A 23634-nucleotide genomic window follows, 5' to 3' on the forward strand; every position below is an offset into this window, starting at 1 on the left:
ACAAAGTTTACTATTTAATTAATAGTTTATTTGGAGATATTCTGTATGTAAAGTAACGGAGGGTGAAGCTCAAAATAATGTTTATCGGTGTATACGAACATTGGAGTTAGATCGCTTATAAATAGTATAACTTTGCTTTATTTTTTTATTATTCAATTTTAGTTATGTAGAGGAAATTTGTCAAAATAGGACATTGTTACTATTTTAATACATGAATAATTATTTTTTTTATTATTTCAGAAAATGTAGTCTATGAAAAAAACACTTTATAAATTAAACACCATAGGAAATGTCTTTTTTGTTGCAATAGCGCTATTACATTAGAAGAAATGAATGATGATATCATGTCAAGAAAGAAAACCCAAAGGCAAGCTTTAAGTAGCATAAATGGCTAATTTATCCCTTGTCTTCCCAACAGTTTTATTCAATATGTGCCAGCTTTATGGGAAAAAGAAGATAGTAGTTCTTGGAAACTTGAGCCTCTATCACCGTTCGAGATCAAAAATGTATTCATTTTAAAATATTGAGTCACTAAGCCTGTGTATTTCATTCCAAAAGTACACTAGAAACATTTCAATCAAGCATGTGAGAATGTGGCAGGCAGGTTATTTGGGGAAAGGCATTGAGGAGAATAATGTTGGTGATGCTCGTGACCTATAAGTGACCTGCTCTTGTAGCTAAAGTATTAATTCATGTAGAAGGCTATAAGTATGAAGTGGTAGTCTATTTCCCAAAAAAAAGAAAAAAGTATATAAAATAATGTTCATAGGTTCTGTACGAATTTAAAATGAACCCACCTCCCAATGGAAAGCTTTACTTTCATTCCAAGTAGTATTTAGCCTGTTGACCCCCCAAGTGTTATCATCTACAAAGCTCATGCATTACTTTATTTAATCTCTTAGATCAATGATTTTCCAATGACGCTGTAGACTAATATTTTATTGAGAATAAAAGACTGCACTATGGGAACCTTTAAAGTCTACATCTACCATTAGAAAAGAGATGAGGGAAAAACAACGTCAAGATCATCTCTCGAGGGTTCCAGGGTTGTTGCGTTGGGAACCTTTTTAGATGATCTTTCTAATGAGTTACCAAATTGCTACTTGTCTCCATGTATGGGTATGTGGAGTTTTAAGACTGATCAAGGTGTAAAATAATGCAGATGTGAGGGATAATACTGAAAATCAAACCACTGTACCAGTGGGAGCACTAAACATTAATGTGGAAGGACAGTTGTGAAGGTACTAAAATGTCCAACCTTTTCAGACATTTTGTTAAGGATTACAATTTCTCAAAATTAGAGATGGGCAAATTTCCCTCCATTCATTTTGGGCTGCAAATTTGATTTAATCCGAATTGAAAGTGCCCCAGTTGTCGTTACCCACTATTATGCATTGAGATCTCTCCAGATCCTAAGGCAAAATAAATAGATAGGAGGGAATGGGTTAATAATAATAAAATACATAACACTCACATGTCCCAGGCCCTTACATGTCTATTAACTACTGTCATCATCAGCTATCTAGTTCTCTGCACTGGTCTTTGTACAGTGGTTGGCCTCATGTGTACATTTACATTCGTTGCACCCTCCATGTGACTACAAGAGGCCAATTATGGCCTCAGTGTAGGAAGAGAGCCCCTGAAGAACCAAAGATGAGCATAGAATACTGGGGAGCCTCATCATAAGCACAGATGATGGTCTAGGACAGGCAAGTAAAAATTTTTTTTTATTATTTTAATACCTTCATGGTGCTCAAAAGCAGACAGCAAAATGGCTGCCATTTTTTTAGATTCATGCTAATTGGATACCAAAAAAAGTGGAATTGCCAGTACCTGACATTTGAGAAAAATGTAAAACAAATTTTATATGTTATGAATCAATTTGCTCATCTTTAGCTGGGGACAAGCTGCATCATAAATCAAAACAATTGGGTGGCCACATAAACACATATTATGGAGTGGTTACATTGGATGGCAGTGCTACAATGATGGATCCATTTTTTCTACCCATTTGAATTATCTTACATATATTGGGTCCTTAAAGAGGTGGTTCATTACTTAGTTCGAAGCCACATTGATATAACATTGAGAAACAAGGCTTTTCTCAAATACCTGGTGTTGGCAATAGTGCCTGTGAGCAGTGCTATTGCAGTCCACTCATCTCCATCACGTGACCAACGGGCTCCATGACCTCTGATGTCCGGTGATGTCACATCAACTTCCAGTTGACCTGATATCACCGAGTCCGGCCCCAGTCTTCCTGAGTGACTGGGCTGTGGTGGCGTTTCACTGCTTGTCACAGCTCAGCATCCCCCCGAAGGAGAGAGCAAGGAGATGATGGGCTGTGACACTGGGCAGTGATGGGTGGTGAAATACCGCCCTCAGCCCAGTCACTCACGGAGACTGGGGCCAACCGTACTCGTGTCAGGTCAACTGTAAGTTGGCTTGACATCATCAGACATCAGAGGTCACAGACCGCGTGGTCGTGCAATGGAAGTGAGTGGACCACAATAGTACTGCTCACAGGCACTATTGCCAACACAAGGTATTTCAGAGAAGCCTTGTTTCTCAATGTTATATCGATGTCACCAGTAATGCTAACTAGTGAACCAACCCTTCAATAACCTTTCTTCACTTGTGTTTTTTTGCACGAAACACACCGAGTGAGTAGATGGTACTAGGAAAGCACATGAGAGCACACTTGTCTTATTCTTATTCCTACAATATAACAGAATTAGAGAATTATACAGCTTTTCAAGTGACAATGATACCAAATTCAACTATATCTGTGGTTATTTACTATTTTATGTTAATTTAAAAAAAGTGTTAATAAGGGATTTTTTTGTAATTCTCTTTTTTACAGTGTTTTTCTGTAATTTTACTGAAAAAAGTTTACTTTGGCTCACTATTCGCCCCCTTCACATCTACGTGTTTCCGGTACATGTGGCATCTGTTTTCACGCGTATCAGAGACATGTATCCATATGTACCTATTATAACTTATGGTGATCATTTATTTACATAGATTGTGTATCCGTGTAAAGCACATGTAGACATGACTGTTGTTTCTTGGCACCACAGATAACAAGGACCAATACAAGTCTATGAGTCCATGAAAAACATGTACAACACATGAATGGTATCTGTGTGCTGTATGTGTTTATGACTGAAAGTATAGAAGTTTTGTAATATCTTTTTGTTTTTAGCCATATTGGAAAAACATAGATGGCTCACTGATTACACACTGATGGAATCTAAGGTGAAAGCTGTTCTTGTACTTATAGCTGAAATGCTCCTCAAGGAAATATGAAAATTGTGTCTTCAGGGAGGAAGGAGACGAACTGTAGTGCAACCTATAGGCAGTAGCACTCCTAAAAGTCAAAAGTGACCCTTTAATGAGCTTTGTCAAATGACTTAGGATTTATGCGAGATCAAAACCTCAATTTGCAGACATGGTGTTTCGGAGTGATTGCTCCTTGTCAGTGCAAAGTATGAGATCTGATCTGGCTATATGAAAAGCTAAGATGGGGGTCTTAGGGGAAAACCTTTCTCTTTGCAGAGACTGAGACACCAATCGGCATGCCAGTAGTGAGAAAACATATAGCTGCAATGTTCCTCTGAGGAAATATGCAGATTGTCTCTTCAGGGAGGAAGTAGACAAACTCTAGTGCCACCTATTGGAAATAGCAATCATGCTTTGCACGGATAAGGGGCAATCACCCCGAAACACCATGTCTACAAATTGAAGTTCTGATCTGGAATAAAGACTAAGGCCGGCGTCACACGGGACGATCTATTGTGCGATCGCACGAGCTATCGTACCCACCCCCGTCGTTTGTGCATCACAGGCAATTAATTGCCCGTGACGCACAAAGTCGTTAACCCCCGTCGCACGTACTTACCTCCCTGACGACGTCGCTGTAGGCGGCGAACATCCTCTTCCTGAAGGGGGAGGGACGTTCGGCGTCACCGTGACGTCACACAATGGCCGGCCAATAGAAGCGGAGGGGCGGAGATGAGTGGGATGTAAACATCCCGCCCACCTCCTTCCTTCCGCATTGCTGGCGGGACGCAGGTAAGCTGTTTTCATCATTCCCGGGGTGTCACACGGAGCGATGTGTGCTGCCTCGGGAATGCTGAACAACCGGCGCAGAGAAGGTGGGACGATATTATGGAAATGAGTGATGTGTCAACGAGCAACGATAAGGTGAGTATTTTTGCTCGTTCACAGTCGTTCGGAGGTGTCACACACTACGATATGTCTAACGATGCCGGATGTGCGTCACTAGCGACATGACCCCGACAACATATTGCCCGATATATCGTACCGTGTGACGCCGGCATAAGTCATATGACAAGACTCGTTAAAGGGTCATTTTTGACTTTTAGGATTGCTACTTCCAATAGGCGGCACTAGAGTTTGTCTTCTTCCTCCCTTAACTCCTTCACGACCGGCCGATTTTTCGCTTTCCGGTTTTTTTTTTCGCCATTCTTTTTCTGAGAGACGTAACGTTTTTATTTTTCAGTCAATATGGTCATGTGAGGGCTCATTTTTTGCGGAACGAGCTGTACATTTAAATGAAATCATCAGTTTTACCATATAGTGTACTGGAAAACGGCAAAAAAATTCCAAATGCAGAAAAATTGCAAAAAAAAGTGCGATAGTACTATGGTTTTTGAGATATTTTATTCACTGTGTTCACTATATGGTAAAACTAATGTGTGGGTGTGATGCCTCAGGTCAGTACGAGTTCGTAGACACCAAACATGTATAGGTTTACTTTTATATAAGGGGTTAAAAAAAAAAGCGGAAGTTTGTCCGAAAAAAGTGGCGCACGTTTTACGCCATATTCCGTGACCCATAGCGTTCTCATTTTTCGGGATCTATGGCTCAGTGATGGCTTATTTTTTGCGTCTCGAGCTGACGTTTTTAACGGTCCCATTTTTGCGCAGATGCTATGTTTTGATCGCCTCTTATTGCATTTTGCGCAAAAGTTGTGGCGACAAAAAAACGTCGTTTTGGCGTTTGGAATTTCTTTGCCGCTACGCCGTATACTGACCAGATTAATTGATTTAATATTTTGATAGATCGGGCGTTTCTGAACGCGGCGATACCAAAAGTGTGTATATTTATTTTTTTTAACCCTTTAATTTTCAATGGGGCAAATGGGGGGTGATTTGAACTTTTAGGTTTGTTTTTTTTTTTTTTAATTTTTTAAAACTTTTTTTTAACTTTTTTTTTTTATTTTACTAGTCCCCCTAGGGGGCTATTGAGATCAGCAATCCGATTGCTCTGCAGTATCTGCTGATCACAGCTACACAGCTGTAAACAGCAGATACGCTCTCTTTCTTTTTCACTGTGCAGCGGGCACAGCGAAAGTGAAAGTAAGTCATGTGTAGTACAGGAGTCATCACATGACCCTGTGCTACCATGACAACTATTGGAAGTCACGTGATCGCGTCACGTGACTTCCGGTATCGGGCGGTAAGTAAACGTTTACCGCGATCGCGCTTATAATGGAGCTGTCACGTATTGACAGCGCCATTTAAGGGGTTAATCGGCACGAGCAGATAACAATTCTGCTCGTGCCTAGCAGGCACACATCTCAGCTGTGAAAATCAGCTGAGATGTGCGCCGATCGCGGCATGCTGCTGCCGGAGGACCGCGGGCAGTAACATTATGACATTTAGGACGTAATTTTACTGCCCACGGTCGTTAAAAGGGGTTAAAAGACAATTTGCACACTGATGGAAAACACCGATGAGACCACTGCAATATATCCATGTTTTACATTATATGGACATATAAATGGGGCCATAGTTTTTCTGCCTCTTATACAACTAAACAGGACAAGAAAATGCAGCAGTTTCCTTTTTACTCTCTCTTTCTATCCTATGTCTGGGACTACACAGCATACAGTAATGCAGAGCAGAGAGATGTAGTGGACCCACAAGAGGGTTTTTGCATGTTCCTGCCTACTGGGTGCTTTTGGCAGCCCTGAATTTGTCTGGCCAAATGCAATAAGTCCTTGGTAAAGAACAAGTTAATCTACAACTCTTAAAATGACCAGTTTAATAAATAACTCTAATGTGAATTCAAGAAAAACTGGAACCTGATTTGCTGAAAAAGCGTGTTAGGAAGTTAACTTTAGCAACTTTAATATTAATACATTTAACCTTGATTAACATCATCTGCACTAATGTATAAATTAGACTTCTTCTTCAAACTTCACAGAGCTGACATATTTCTAATTAGAACACTAAATATAAGATATATGAGAGTACTACCAAATGTTGTATTATTTAAGTTTTCCCTCTAATGTTAAGTTGATTAAATTAGTTGATGTAATTTATGTTATTTTCTAGTAACATTTTAAATGTACAGAGATATATTTGGTGGCCTGGATCAAAAGACACAGAGGTCCCGAAAAAGTGTAATTTAATCATGTAATGTGAACTTCTCACTGAAGTTTTGTGTCTTGCATTGTTAAGGGTTTGCTTCTAAGAAGCGATACGGAGGTGAAGGTAAAGTTTACCAAGTTTTCTGCGTTCCTTCTCGCACCCCATCCTGCTGGCAGTCCCAGCTCCAGAACTTCACGCAGTCCAGCAGGAAGCATCATCAATCGGTGGTGCCGCCAACTGCTGCAGACAACAATCATGTTTTCTAACAAACTGAGAAAACATAATTGCTGTAGATTCCTGACACTGAGCCTCAGCGGCCGCTGCTCCATGAAGTCACACGCCCAAGCGGCCTAGTGTCTCAGCTGCCTAGTGGGCATCTACCCGCTAGAGCAGATTTTCAGTCCAGGCCTGTCTTGCTTTGACTTGTTTCAAGCATGCTCGATAGAAACAGGTAGCCCTTTCTCTGAATTGTTTTTTGACTCTAGAGAGTCATAAAACAAAACTGGGATAGCTGAGGTAGGGGAGCAGCAATAATAGGGGAGTAAAGAGTCACTATCATGCCTAAATCACATGCCCTCAGGTCATTGCTACTAACAATCAGCTGTATTTTGTAGGAGATCCCTGCAATGTTCAATTTCTCAGTAACACTAGTGAGAAAACATGATGTACCACCCAGCTTCTATTGAAATCAATGTGCTGTCGATAAAGGGATGAAATGGAGTTGATGGATCCTGATCCTCCAAAGCAAGAAAGACCTTATCTTCTGTTATGGCTGATATGTGATCATGTCAATCTCTCTTACTTACACAAAATTCTCTATAATGATTTCTGGAGATGAGCCAATCAATTCTCTGGAACCTGGTCCAGTAGCCATGTCAAATGTTTGCAGCCAATGGATATGAGTCAAGTAAACTGCCTTCTACCTGTCGGAATCACCGGTTCCTCTTCTGATTTGTGCTCCTGGTGAGACATAATTATTGTGGGGTGACAAACACATGTTGTCACATCGAGCCTATAAAACAGAAGAGGCACCAAGGGTGCCGGCAGTTAAGAGGCCATTTGCGGAGCTTCTGTCTATCATTGTGGCCACTTGACTTGGTCCTAAGAATCAACTAGTTCATGTTTGCTAAAAATTCTGGAACAAAGGGCAGAATACTACAGTCCAGCTATCATTTTACAGTTGACCTGCTACCTATTGTACCTGTCACAGCTGATGTAAGGGCTTCAAGCGGGATTAGTAGAACTACTGGTCCACAGGGGGAGACTGGGCTTACCCTTTAGTGGGAGGGGCTGAACTAAACGCCTACAGTGAGGCGGGCACCAGATACCACTCCCTGGGCAGTGACCGGGACTATGGGAGATGACCCCTAGGACTCTGGAATGGGCACAGGTGCAGGCAGGTACAGGTGGCATAACCAGGGTAGACAAGCAGGTAGATACGGACAGGTATGGTGGGCACGAGAGGAACAGATAGTTTTGGGAAGGCAGACTCAGGTACAGGTGACGGACACAGGGACAACGGGACCTGACAACTAGCTAGACAGCCAGAACACTGACTAAAGGTGTTGCGCAGGCACTTCAACTAATGGAAGGGTGCCTTAAATACACAGTGCTTCTCAGCCATAGGCTGAGAGGCAGTTCCTGGAAATAGCGTGCTAGCCCCTTAAGAGGAGGCCCAGTGCCCATGCGCATTCACTAAGCACAGTCCTGGGAGACCTGAACTGCATACGCAGGCCTTAGGAGGAGAAGGAGGCCGCAGCACATGTGGATGGCCAGAGGTGTGCAGGGGAAGATACGATCCAGCTGGGGCAGAGAGTAAGTCGGTGTCCCCACAGGGACCCCAGCGCTACACCTATGTTTATATAGAATTGCTGTGATTTACAAAGATTCTATAGGATTAACTATATTTTTCTTGAAAGTATCGCAATCAATGTTAACTTTCTTCTATGCTCCAGTATAGAATGTTTAACTAATCTAATGCTTCCAAACACAGCTCGTGTCAACCTTCGTGTAAATATATCTCATCTATTCCAATTGGGTTCAACTCCCAATTTTTGTGTCATCACTAATGATATCATGCACTGTTTATAGTAAAGATATAGCTCTGCATCTCCAAGTGTTTGTGTCATTAGTTACTAATAATGTCACATATTTGGCAAAGCTCTAGCTCTGCATATCAACAGCGCATGCATAGTAAATAGAGAATACACAACTGCGCATGCACAGTTCAAAACCGAAGTAAAGCAAGGGATCTATTACTAATATCAGTAAGGGGTACTTTGCACGCTGCGATATCGTCGGGGTGAAATCGAAAGTGACGCACATCCGGCACCATTAACGACGTCGCAACGTGTAAAGCCTAGATGCACCGATCACAAAAGCATCAAAAATCGGTGATCTGTGTAGCGTCGGTCATTTTCATAATGTCGCACCAATAGGAGATACGATGTTGTTCCTCGTTCCTGCGGCAGCACACATTGCTGTGAGTGAAGTTGCAGGAGCGAGGAACATCTCCTTACCTGCCTCCACCGGCTATGTGGAAGGAAGGAGGTGGGTGGGATGTTTACGTCCCGCTCATCTCCGCCCCTCCGCTTCTATTGGCCGCCTGCCGTGTGACGTCGCTGTGATGCCGCACGACCCGCCCCCTTAGGAAGGAGGCGGGTCGCCAGCCAGAGTGACGTCGCAGGGCAGGTAAGTGCGTGTGAAGCTGCCGTAGCGATAATGTTCGCTACGGCAGATATCACAAGATATCGCAGCTGCGACGGGGGCGGGTATTATCGCGCTCAGCATCGCTAGCCGATGCTAGCGTTGTCGCAGCGTGCAAAGTACCCCTAAGTGTGGATCTCCTATATAGTTGTTAAAATAAAAAGAAAACAAGGTCATAGAAATGTTTCACATGTTTTGTGCTAATGATACTTCTTCAAGTAAACAGGACAATTTTCTTACTGTCCATTTGGTCTTTGGACATTTTATACAGGGGCGCACTGCTCCCTCCTTGGAGATAAAGGAGGACTATGAATTACATGGTTGTCCATTAAATGGATTCCTTGAAACTCCAGGGCCACTGCAAAAAAAAATGTATTTGGTTTCCATAACTAGCTCCAAGAAAGGAGTGTAAAAAAGGACGTAGTACGAAATGCGTCAGCCGGGATGGTAAATGAAACACTTTTAATATGAATCAATAAAGACAAGTTTTTTTCTAAAAGATGGTCCACAGAATTTTTGCTTTCTAAATTTTGTCTTACATGGTGGATGCCAGCTACATAGTCCCTGGTCTGAGGATCCATAGAAGGACCGGTTAGCTCACGAAACCTCCTTTTGACTCAGGTTTTAGAAATGAAGTTCTCATATTTCTAATTACTTTTTAGTTTTCTAATTTTTCAAATCCAAATTGTGGTTGTCTACAGTTTTTACTTTTATTATAATGTCTCAAAAAAACTCAAAGTGGTCACCCATACAGAAATATAATTTAAACTCTTCTTACTCCTCCTGATACCTCAGTGTTAGTTACCATATTAAGACCAAATTCATGGCACGTAATCCAATGAAATTAAAGAGTAACTAAATTTTAACGTTCTATAAAATAATTGTGTTTGGCATGGAAAGTTAAGAACGTTTCTAATTCACTTCATCTGCCAATTTTGCTTTTTCCCCATTATGGCTGCCATTTTTTTGAACTATAATGGGCCATCGGAAGTTAAAAAAAAAATAAAAAAAATCTTTATAATCCCCGTAACGATTACCTCTCTGGCTCCTTTACTAGTCACCCCACTCTGATTGGTCCTTGACGCATCTTCTGATTTCCCGTCACTGGCAATAGAATCTTCGGGTCCCTCACGCTGTGCCAGACTTCCGATTGTCATCGTGAATGTCCACAGAAAGTTGTAGTGTACGTTGAGATGTCATGGTGACATTGACCTGCCGCACCCTTCTGCAGTTCCATAAAGGGCCATCAAAAGGTTAAAAAATATCTTTATAATCACCTTAACGATTACCTCTCCGACCCAACAACTACTCAGCCCAACCTTCTGGTCCTTCCAGCGTCTTCTTATTTCCCGTCACTGGCAATAGAATCTTTGGGCCACTCGCACTATGCTGGATTTCCGTTTGTCATAGTGAATGCCCACAGAAAGTAAAAGGGGACATTGGGATATCATGGTGATATTGACCTGTCGCACGCTTCTGCAGTACCCTATTGAGCACAACCATACTAGGCAGTTTGACACAATGTGACAGACTCGAAGATTCGAATGCACGTGGCGGATCAGAAAATGAAGAAAGGACCGGAGCGGTAGGATGTGAGTAGCAGAGAAGCTAGGAAATGAGCAGTGAAGAATTTTTGGAACATTAGGAACTTTCAAAAATGTTTACAGTCTACATTTATAATGCTCTGGGGTTGTATCGGGACACCAGATTATAATAAGGGACATTAAATTTGCGGTATTGTTCTACCATAGCAGATTTTTTTTTGTGTGCAAAATAGTGTGAACAGGTGAATTCAAATTCTTCCTGATCCAGTCATCTCTACTAGTAACTCATTATTTTTTTAGAATATATAATACATTGAATTATTAAAATCTATTTAAAGAAAAACTGTTACTTGCTCAAAAATGTTGTTTAACACATTGCAAAAATTTGTGAGCTCCCCTAATTTAGATGCTCTTTTCTGTTTTGAGCTGTGTTGCTCCATTGCACAGATATTCACATTTGTTGCTTTTGGAGCACAATATGTGAAATCTCTTCATGTAGTTCAACTTGAGGTTCTTCAGAATATGCTTTGTAGGCGTGTACTTTTTCCCCTCCGAGATTTAGGCAATCACAGCTGGACAGCATCTAAGCCTGCTAAATCAGCTGTCTAGCTGTGATTGACACTATCTGGGAAGGTAGTGTGCAAGTGAATACCCCAAAGAAAACTCTGAAGAAGCGCGCAGTTGGTCCGCGAGCAGTGATTTCACATACTGTGCTCCATAACCATTAAATGTGAATATCTCTGCAATGGATCAGCAAAAAAGAAATGAGAAAAATGGCAAAAGCAGTGGTTCTTAGGTTTTTTTACAAGGTATTTAACAATTATTTATTTTGAAAGTGACAGTTCCTCTTTAATTCCATCAAATTCAGTGTTGTAGATTTCTGAATATGCGATACGTGTACAGATTATACCCCTGCCATTGGGCACTAACCACTACATCCAAGATACCAACCGTAACAGAACGAAAAACTAGATGTCAATCTGATAGAAATGAATTTGGAGCCAAAAATGTGACATCATTAGTGCCTTTCCACTCACTCCGTTTTGAAGTGGCAGGTACGGAAAAGAGCTGAGTAGAGCCATTGAAGTTTGGGTTCAGCGGGTTCAGCCGGATTTTAGATAAAGTTCTATTTGGGACCCGGGCTTGACCTGAAACCCAATGGAAGTCCCTGATTGAGCAGTTCGGCTCTCTGCCCACATCCAACCAACCATAAGCAGAGGACTTAAAGGGGAGAGAGGGTAAGGTTTTTTGTACATACTACATTCAATAACGTTGATTGTTATCCCCAGTGTGAGCCCTTCAAACACTGTAAGTGGCTCTCACTGGGCTGAACACTGAGTGTACCCAAGCACACTACTACTCAATCAAGTGGCTTGCATATGTAAAGTACCCGAACTCTGAAATTGAACACTCAATTTTTTGTAAAGTCTGTGTACGATATGAACCCCAAGCTTTACAGTTTGGGTTAGCTCATCTCTAGAGCTGAGGAGATGAGCAAACCTGAGGTTTGATGTTCGGAGTTCGAGTTCGGAAACCAACTTCCAAAAAAACAAAGTTCGGGTTCAAAGTTTGAGAGAGTTGCGAGTACAAACCACTCAAGCGCTGTGCTGGGGTATGAGTGATGCTCAACCATGTGGAAGCCACATGCAATGTTTGAACTGCTCGCACTTGGGGTAAAATCAGCATGATTTGATGTAGTGTGACCACAAACAAAAAAGATTTTGAAGAACCCTGCCTACCCTTCCCTGGAAGTGGTTTGCTTATAGCTGGCAGCATGTGGGTGGAACCACAAAATGCCCAATTACTGACTTCCATTGAGGTTGGATCAAGTGAGGGTCAAAAACTGAACTTTTTTTAGATCCGAATGTACCTGGCTAACCGAACTTCCAAAGGTTCGCTCATCTCTACTGAGGAGTAAGAAAAGTTAGGAATCATTTTATTTCATTATTTTTGCCCCAGATATATTAAATATATTAAATATTAAAGAGAGTCTATAATGAATGTCCAATCAGAGTGCAACTACTTGGCTGCTACTTTAAAGGGAACCTGTCAGGTGCAATATGCACCTAGAACCACGAGCAGTTCTGGGTGCATATCGCTAATCCCTGCCTAACCGTCCCTGTATACGCTAGCATAGATAAAGAGATCTTTAGAAAAATTATTTCTAAAGATCTTTTATCTTATACTAATGAGTGTGGGGAATAGTCTCAAGGGCATTATATCCTCCTACTAGTTCGACCTCTTAGCATTATCATGTTAGTTTGCCAACAGGGGCATACTAGCATGCTATTCAATGCAACACATACCTGTGTTCACTGTCAACACTCTTCTGAATGCCCCACACTTCCAGTCATGTGCAGTAGACCTCTCTGAAGCTGAGACGTGTACACATGGTTTCATACTGCGCATGACCGGAAGTGCCCGGCATTCAGAAGCGCAGGCACAGTGAACACAAGTATGTGTGGCACTGCTGGTGATGCTAAATTGAAAGGCATGTTATTACACCCCCTGTGGGCGTGCTAATATGCTAAGAGGGCAGACTACTTGAGGGATATAACGCCCTTGGGACTAGTCCCTGGGCTCATAAGCATATGATAAAGGATCTTTAGAAATACTTTTCCTATAGATACCTTTATCTATGCTAGTGTATACAGGGACAGTTAGGCAGGAATTAGAAAAATGAACCCAGAACTGCTCGTGGTTCTGGATGCATATTGCACCTGACAGGTTACCTTTAAGAAAAAAAATGGCTAACATATACAAAAATATATGGTTAATTTGGGTAAATTCCAGCAATAAATCCCTACTTAGCTAATTTCATTTTTACGTTGGTGTCTTACTTATTATTCTATCTCCTGACTGATAAACGTGTGTCAAAAATTTAACATTTATATCTGTATATATTTTCCAGTTCTGCATTTTAACACAGAATGACACAACTGTATAGTCTAATTTCCATGGGAAGAAAATAACGCATTAGATCCAATAAAAAGTCATAAGTGTGAAGAATGAGGACTTGACAAACAATATACCGTATAATAAAATAATCCGTTATTTACTAATGTAGTCTACCGGCTGCAACACATACAAGCCTCATGCATATACTTATGAGGACAGCTGCTCTGTGGCATGGGAAGATCAACTTTGAATAAGGCCACGGATGGTATAGGCTACCGCTGTCAAAAAAAAAAATACATGCCAATAATACTTGGTGATGGTACATGTTGACTCATATGTCAATGTCAATAATTCAAGTCGATGTGTTGATGCAATTGTAATTGTGGAGAGCTGTCTAAAGCAATGTCAGTCAGGCAAGAGAGGTTTACACTCTATAAAACACATTGGGGCCAATTTATAAAATATTTGTGTTTCTATGAGCACCAATGGGAAGCTTGCCAAGATCGTATAATTTCAGGAAAAAAATGCATACAAAATTTAAGTATAGCAATTCAGAATTTGACTCTTATGGACCTTGACACAATGATTTAATATCATAAAATTTGTATTATATAGACAGATATATACCGCACAGCATTCAATTAACACCTAATTTATTATTTATCGTAATTGTTAGTATTTTTCATGAAATTACCAGTTTGTGTAAGATAATAACAATCTGTTTTAAGGTTTTTGAGGACATAAATCTTGACATGAATGTTTAGATGTTTATCACTTTGTTTGAAGTTACGACGACTGATGTTTTTGCGCATTTTTAATGATTGTGGGGTTTACCAATTTGGCACTGAGAAAGGCTGTTAAATACATATTTCTTTTTAGTGTTTTTACATATTAATAAACTATGTAAGGTTGGCTTTGAAAATCAAAGACATCGAATTAACTTAAGATGTTGTTGAAAGTATTCGTCTTATTGCAAAGTTTTGTATTTTCACTTAACCTGGTGTAGGAAGTGGTGACAATGGACAGATACGCACGTCCATACCAATGATGCTGTGCATTGAATAGCATGTTAGCACGCCCACATGGGCGTGCTCACATGCTAAGTGGGCAGACTAGTTGGGGGAACTAACGCCCTTGTGACTAGTCCCTGAGCCCATTAGCATCTCATAAAGGATCTATAGAAATACTTTTTCTAAAGATCTCTTCATGTATGTTATTAGATGCAGGAATAGTTAGGCAAGAATTAGAAATATGCATCCAGAGCTGCTAGTTTTTCTGGGAGCATAGGGGACCTGACAGGTTCCCCTTAAAAGTGGTAACCAGTGCCATAGTATGTTGACTCAAATGCGTGTTCTGCATGAAAATTGGAATATCAGGAGTACCTACTACAGTTCCAGGTCTACGCTTTTCCTGGGCAATCTTTGTTGTCATGGCTTCTGCACTAATTTTGCATTCACAAAATGTGACCATTTCGGCCAGACCCTTTGGTCATGCTGAGGTAGGCGGTAAAAATCATTGAACTTAATGATTGGCTGCAGTAGATATGACATCACTGCTGTCACGATTTATAAAAATACCGGTGGGGAGCAGCAGAAAGGCAGTTCTTGACTCTAATAAGAAAGTATTACTGATATTCTTCTTTTTATGCAGATCAAGTCTTCGGCACAACATGTGACCATTTCGGCCAGGCCCTTTTGGTCATGTTGAGGTAGGCGGGAGAAATCGTTTAACTTAATGATTGGCTGCTGTAGATATGACATCACTCCTGTTGCAATTTATAAAAATATTGGTGGGGAGCAGCAGAAAGGCAGTTCTGGACTCTAATAGGAAAGTAATGCTGATATTCTTCTTTTCATGCAGATCAAGTCTTCGGCACAACATATTGACAATTTCGGCCAGACCTTTTTGGTCATGTTGAAGTAGGCGGTGGGGAGCAGTAGAAAGGCAGATCTGGACTACAATAGGTAAATAATTCCAATATTCTTATTTTCGTGCAGATGAAGTCTTCTGCAAAACATGGGACCATTTCGGCCAGACCCTTTTGGTCATGTTGAAGTAGGCGGGAGAAGTCGTTTAACTTAATGATTGGCTGCCATAGATATGACATCACTGCTGTCGCAATTTATAAAAATACCGGTGGGGAGCAGTAGAAAGGCAGATCTGGACTCCAATAGGTAAATAATTCCAATATTCATATTTTCATGCAGATCAAGTCTTCGGCAAAACATGGGACCATTTAGGCCAAATCCTTTGGTCATGTTGAAGTAGGCGGGAGAAGTCGTTTAACTTAATGATTGGCTGCCATAGATATGACATCACTGCTGTCGCGATTTATAACAATACTGGTGGGGAGCAGCGAAAGGCAGTTTTGGACTCCAATAGGTAAATAATGCCAATATTCTAATTTTCATGCAGATCAAGTCTTTGGCACAACTTAATGTGAAACCAGGATCCCCTTTAAAATAATAATAAATATAGGAGTATCCCAACATTTTCACATGACAGAGATAGTGAGAGAAGAAGAAACAAACATAACATAACATTTCATATTTCAATATAATGGACATTTTATGTGATTTTGAAGAGTATTATCTAAATTTTCCAAAATTGCAGCTGGTGCTATACTGCAGATGTAAATGCTTTCACGGTAACGTTGCTTTCTCCGAGTCAGAATTATGTGCTGAGATAGTTATTTATCAAGGACAAGCATAATGTGGTTCAAAGCTGAATCTATTTTGCTCCAGTCATATTTTGAATACACTTATATGCTGAAACATGACTTTTCCTTACAGGTAAGCTAGTACATGACAACAATGAAATATCATCTTCTGTCTGCTGGAAATGCTTTATTGTCTGACGGTCAATTAAAAATAAATTTATCTGAATTGCAATTTTTTTTTCAAGATTTGAAGATCTAGCTGGAATTTTGGAGGACTTTGTCATTGCTATCATTGTAATTTCTTTGTCAAACAATGACATTACAAAATCAATAAGCTATTAATCTTCTCATAGATGTGTTACGTCAATGTCCTGCAGCCCTAAGGAAAATTTACATACAGAAAACAACACAGTGTATCTCCCCCATTCTGTCTGCACACGTCTTGTTGATTAGAATGGGATGCCAGCCACATACCTGGCCACCTTGCCCGATGTTCAGCTTTGTTCCCTGCTGCTGCATTGGTCAACAATATCCTTCTGAACATATACAGCATAAACTGGCTATTCATTAACTAATAAGGTTCTTTTGAACCTTCTGTGTTTGAGAAAGTTCTCTTTGTTTTGACTGTCACGCTAGGTACGGAGAAGTACCAAGCGAGCGGTGAAAGATAAGGGAAGGGGTCACCTACGTCTAGGGAAGGGGGAGATGGGGACTCCTGACCAAACCTACAGCTGGTCCCTGGGGTCCCTCAACACTGTAGATAGGTTCCACACTTATGCGCCGAGCCACATAACTGACCCTAGGTATCCCTAGAGCTGGACCCTAAATAGGGAATGGTTGGGATGAGCTCTTCGACAACCCCACTAAACGCTAAAGGAAGACACAAAGAGGACACACGGGGGAAAAGCAGGAACTACTTATCCACAGATGACTCAGCAAAGATACTACAGATGAAAGAAAGCCACCTGTTTGCAACCAGAGCTAGAATGAATTGAATAATATCACCAGCACCAGTCCAGGGAAGAAGGGAGTATTTAAGCACCAAGAGGATACTGATAATCAGCAGCTGGGTAGAAGGTGAGCTCCTGTTTGGTCCTAAAGGGGGAGAGATGAAATGTCATCAGGAAAGCTACCAATACCAATGAATAATATAGAAACAAGGCCATAATACTGCATGAATGACACCGGGGTACCACTACGTAGTAGTCCCCGGGTATATTCTTCAATAGACATTATGTAAGAAGGAGAACAAGAAGAACAAAAACCAAAACTGTGGTAGAAAACGATTATTTTTATTAAGTATTTTAATATGCAAAAAATGTGATTAGTACAAAATGGGATTAAAACTTAGAAGATCAGGTAGAGAAACAGGGCTAGCTAATATTTCATGAAAACATGCATAAAATGGACAGAAAAACGAGAATTAGCCCCCCTCTCCCAGCCAGTGTGACCACTGGAAAGATGTAGAAAAATATCAAATGATGTAGTATTAAATGTCTAATACCTTTCGATTATGTAAAAAAGGGGGAACATATACCTTCAGTTGTGGGCAGACATTCAAAATGGATGGGATGAGTGTCAAAGGTATGGTATCTCACACATAGCTGTCTGAATGAGCATGTTAAACGTAACTAAGGCCAGAAAACATTTTTATTAATTAATCAATGCACGTGTACAATGGTTGAGAGGTATAGTAACATGCCTAAGCAATGGCTATGAACCGTGTACACCACAATGGCATAGAGGAAGGCAAATAGTTAATGATGGAAAAATGTATAAAAATAGTTCAAAAAGTGTGGTATGGGGAAATCACTAGGTGCAAAAAATGCCCATATAAAGGGAGAGCATACATATCTCTTTAAAGAGAAAAGGGCAGACTGCGAGAAACTTTTCTAAAAGTGACAGAATTGTTATACCTCTGGTGAGGAGTGGTCACAGTGGATGGAAGGGGGGATCCCCAACGATCGTTTCGCAAACGCTTTTTCAAGGGGCAGTGTCATTGTATTGATTAATAAATTAATTTAATTAATTTAATAAATTAATAAAACTGTTTTCTGGCCTTAGTTATGTTTAACATGCTGTTTCTCTACCTGATATTCTAAGTTTTAATTCCATTTTGTATTAATCACATTTTTTGCATATTAAAATACTTAATAAAAATAATCGTTTTCTACCACACTTTTGGTTTTTGTTCTTCTTGTTCTCCTTTTTATATATACTATACCAATGAGTACAGACAACAGGAACAATAGAAAGTCAAGGAGGATTTTGTGAAGCTAAATGCTGTGACATTCAATTGCCAGAAACCACATGACTGTCTGTCACCCATGGTACTAACCTTATTAATTGACTATTTGAGTTTGGATTTCTCTTCTGCTCATAAACTAGAGCAAACACAACATTGGAATCTTCTCTGGGACAGTCTTTACAATGGTAAGGGGTAAAGAGCAGAGGAGAAAAAATTACTCACATTGGAAGCGCTGAATCTGAAAGAATATAGACTTAGGGGTACTTTGCACGCTGCAAGATCGCTAGCCGATGCTTGCGATGTCGAGCGCGATAGTACCCGCCCCCGTCGCACATGCGATATCTTGTGATAGCTGGTGTAGCAAACATTATCGCTACGACAGCTTCACACGCACTTACCTGCCCTGCGACGTCACTCTGGCCGGCGACCCGCCTCCTTCCTAAGGGGGCGGGTCGTGCGGCATCACAGCGACGTCACACGGCAGGCGGCCAATAGAAGCAGAGCGGCGGAGATGAGCGAGACGTAAACATCCCGCCCACCTCCTTCCTTCCGCATAGCCGGTGGAGGCAGGTAAGGAGATGTTCCGCGCTCTTGCGGCTTCACACACAGTGATGTGTGCTGCCGCAGGAACAAGGAACAACATCGTATCTCCTATTGGTGCGACATTATGAAAATGTTCGACGCTACACAGATCACCGATTTCCAACGGAAACTTTCTCATGCATTGAATTAAACATAGAGGTGGCGCTACGAGACCCAGGACCGGCATTAACTTTGGTGCTGGTTTGATAATTAAAGTTGCAAGTTGTACTTATCTCAACTCTAAAGGTTAATTTTCACAATTGTATTATTTATCATAACAAGCAAACTAAATGCCTATTTTATGATAACACATAGGCTAAAGGCCGCTTTACATGCAACAAGATGTTGTTGGGGTCACGGAATTCGTGACGTACATCCGGCCTCGTTAGTATGAAATGCACGAATGACCGTTAACGATCAAAATTACTTACCTTATCGTTAATCGTTGACATGCTATCCATTTGCCAAATATGGCTGCTGTTGCAGGACGCAGGTTGTTCGTCGTTCCTGCGGCAGCACACATCGCTATGTGTGACACCACAGGAACAGAGAACATCACCGTACCTGAGGCCGCCCGCAATGAGGAAGGAAGGAGGTGGGTGGGATATTCGTCCCGCTCATCTCAGCCCCTCCACTTCTATTGGGCGGCCGCTTAGTGACGTTGCTGTGACGCCGAACGAACCGCCCCCTTAGAAAGGAGGCGGTTCGCCGGCCTCAGCGACGTCGCAGGGAAGGTAAGTATGTGTGACGGGCCTAACGATATTGTGCGCCACGGGCAGCGATTTGCCCGTGACGCACAAACGACGGGGGCGGGTGCTTTCACCAGTGATATCGCTAGCGTGTAACACCCGCTTAAGTCCAACATTTTTTTTTATTATTTTTATCATTGTGTCTTATTTCATCTCTATCTTTCCTTCTGTGTATCCATAGTTAAAAGGGCAGTCCTATTCTCACACTACTAAAATGATATTCCGATGAGCTCTTGCTTTTTAATGCTGCAGACTCCTCTCCCTGAGTTGTGTGCTCCTGACTGGTCCCACCTCTCTGAGTTATCATCAAGATAATTTAAGTGTAGAAATCACCTTAGGGCTAGCACACACGGCGAGTAATACGGAACGAGTGGAATGCGATAAACAAAATCGCATTCCACTTGGACCAATATTACTGTATGGAATCGGTCCCATGAGCAATTTTTTTTCTTAGCCCTAATTGGACTGAGAAAACAGTCGCAGCATGCTGCGGGTGGAATGCGATCTTGTTTTACTCGCACCCATTAAAGTCCATGGGTGCGAGAGAAACATCACATTGCACTTGCATTACAGCGGAGTGCAATGCGATTCTCTCATCAGCTGGCAACAGAGGAGATGGGGAGATACATCCCTCCCCTCCACAGCACCGGCCCTCCCCTCTGCAACTGTGGTCTGATCACAGCACAGTCAGATGACACTCACATGAAACTCAGCTCCTGCTGTGCTGTGAGCATGAGTCAAGTGTCATGCGAGAACATGCACTAATCCCCATGCGGCCTCAGCCTTAAAGACCCACTGCAGGGTTTTTGGTTTTTTTAGTGCTTTTTAAATGTATGTCCCCCACCCCCGATCTTTTATTCACCTTTCCGCGGCTAATTCTTGTGCGTCACTGAGGTCTCTTGGCTCAATTTTGTGCCCTAACTTCTGACTATCCAGAAGTCAGAATTTACATCTCAAGCGCTCAATGCAACTCTATGAAAGCCAAACCAACACCAGAATGAAGCCAGAATGAAGGTCTCCTAGACTTATTTTGAAGAGTAACCTCTAGTGATGAGCGAGTACCAAAAAGCTCGGGTGCTCGAGGCTCGGGCCGAGCATCCCAAGATACTCGTGTACTCGGCCCGAGCACCGAGCCCAATGTTATCCTATGGGAGACCCGAGTATTTTTATGAAATGACCGCCGGCAGCATGTAGAAACCCTAAAAATGTCACAAAAGTCTCAGAAGAGTGCTCAAATGACATGGCAACAGCATGGGGAAGACCCCTTGAAGCATTTATCACTCAAAAGTCACAGCTGTGAACAATTTTGTCCGAGTTTTACGCCATTTTTACGGACTCACCAGAAAACCTTCCAAAATGACACCAAAATGAATTTTCATGGCGGAAATGTTAAGGGCACATACCCAATAGTGAGATAGAGCTGGTGTATGTTACTTTTTGAGATTATTACATGAAAGATTTTACGTAAAAACATTGTGTGGCACTCCGATGTCCAAAACGCACGTTTTGTGCTTTTTACTAGCGATGTCGGTCATTTTTTTTTTCATTCTATCTCCCGTCGGTCGGTCTTGCTCTGTCGGTCTCTCTCTATATTGTCTGTCCCCCTCTCACAGTCTGTCGGTCATTCTCCCCCCTCTCTCTTACTTACCGTTCCCCGATCACTGCCACGGCGCTGCACAGCTGTTCACTAAACTCCGGCGGCTTTTCCTCTTTTGAAAAAGCCGGCCGCTCATTAAACAATCTCGTATTCCCTGCTTTCCTGCTTTTCGGCGCCTATGATTGGTTGCAGAGAGACACGCCCCCACGCTGAGTGACAGGTGTCTCACTGCACCCAATCACAGCAGCCGGTGGGCGTGTCTATACTGTGCAGTGAAATAAATAATTAAATAATTAAAAAAAACGGCATGCGGTCCCCCCAATTTTAATACCAGCCAGATAAAGCCATACGGCTGAAGGCTGGTATTCTCAGGATGGGGAGCTCCACGTTATGGGGAGCCCCCCAGCCTAACAATATCAGTCAGCAGCCGCCCAGAATTGCCGCATACATTAGATGCGACAGTTCTGGGACAGTACCTGGCTCTTCCCGATTTACGCTAGTGCGTTGGCAAATCAGGGTAATAAGGAGTTAATGGCAGCCCATAGCTGCCAATAAGTCCTAGATTAATCATGTCAGGCGTCTCCCCGAGATTCCTTTCATGATTAATCTGTAAATTACAGTTAAAAAACACACACACCCGAACAATCCTTTATTAGAAATAAAAAACACTAACAATGTCCGGCGTAATCTACAGTCCTCCAGCGTCGCATCCAGCTGTGCTGCATGAAGGTGACAGGAGCTGCAGAATACACCGCCGCTCCTGTCAGCTTCACACAGCAACTGAAGACAGCTGCGCGATCAGCTGAGCTGTCACTGAGGTTACCTGGATCCAGCGGTGGATGCAGCGGTGGCCGCGGGTAACCTCAGTGACAGCTCAGCTGATCGCGCTACTCACCGCTGCACCGGTCAGCTCCACGCAGCAACTGAGGTGAGTATAGCGATCAGCTGAGCTGTCACTGAGATTAATTGCGGCCACCGCTGGATCCAGCGGTGGCCGTGAGTTTCCTGACTGACAGCAGCTGATCGCGCTACTCACCTCAGTTGCTGTGTGAAGCTGACAGGAGCGGCGGTGTATTCTGCAGCTCCTGTCACCTGCATGCAGCAGAGCTGGACGCGACGCTGGAGGTCCATGGATTACGCCGGACATGGAGGGCTTTGTCGGGGTTAATAAATTGGTGATGAGGGACTTTGTTATTGTTTTTTATTTCTAATAAAGTATTTTTCGGGTGTGTGTTTTTTAACTGTAATTTACAGATTAATCATGGAAGGTTTCTCGGGGAGATGCCTGACATGATTAATCTAGGACTTATTGGCAGCTATGGGCTGCCATTACCTCCTTATTACCCCGATTTGCCAACGCATTAGGGTAAATCGGGTACAGTCCTAGAACTGTCGCATATAATGTATGCGGCAATTCTGGGCGGCTGCTGACTGATATTGTTAGGCTGGGGGGCTCCCCATAACGTGCAGCCTTCAGCTGTATGGCTTTATCTGGCTGGTATTAAAATTGGGGGGACCGCACGCCGGTTTTTTAAAATTATTTATTTATTTATTTTACTGCACAGTATAGACACGCCCACCGGCTGCTGTGATTGGGTGCAGTGAGACACCTGTCACTCAGCGTGGGGGCGTGTCTCACTGCAACCAATCATAGGCACCTGTGTGCGGGGAAAGCAGGGAATATGAGATGGCTGTGTGCAGAGCACAGCGCGCCCGCCGGTATAAAGGCTCGGTCACGCTGTGCGGGCCGGCCAATCACTGCAATTCCACAACTAACAGGGCTGTGGCATTGCAGTGGTCTTCCAGCCAATCCCTGCATGAGGGCTGGCTCTCAAAAGAGCGCCAACATGCAGGGATGAAGACCACGAGTACAGCATGAGTATCGCGAAATTACTCGGTACCCGCCGAGTAGCCCAAGTACAGTGATACTCGTGCGAGTACCGAGTAGTGACAAGAATACTCGCTCATCACTAGTAACCTCATTAAATACTGGAGCTGCCAGCTTTTCATAAATCACAGCAAATCGACAGGGGCAAAAATGGAAACAGATGAAGATTTCAAAAGGTGAGTATACGGCAGTTGGCAAGGGACTTACATTTAAAGCACCACTCCAGTGTTGAAATAAAAAAAAAATGTTGAAGTGGTCCTTTAAGCTTTTGTCTGATCCAAAACATTACCCTGCCTGGCTGATTTTACCTTCAGCCATCTACATCAGTATAGCTGCCTGTTTGTTTTAACATAATTATTAGC

The sequence above is a fragment of the Anomaloglossus baeobatrachus genome, chromosome 7 (genome assembly GCF_048569485.1).
Source record: "Anomaloglossus baeobatrachus isolate aAnoBae1 chromosome 7, aAnoBae1.hap1, whole genome shotgun sequence".
Lineage (NCBI taxonomy): Eukaryota > Metazoa > Chordata > Amphibia > Anura > Aromobatidae > Anomaloglossus > Anomaloglossus baeobatrachus.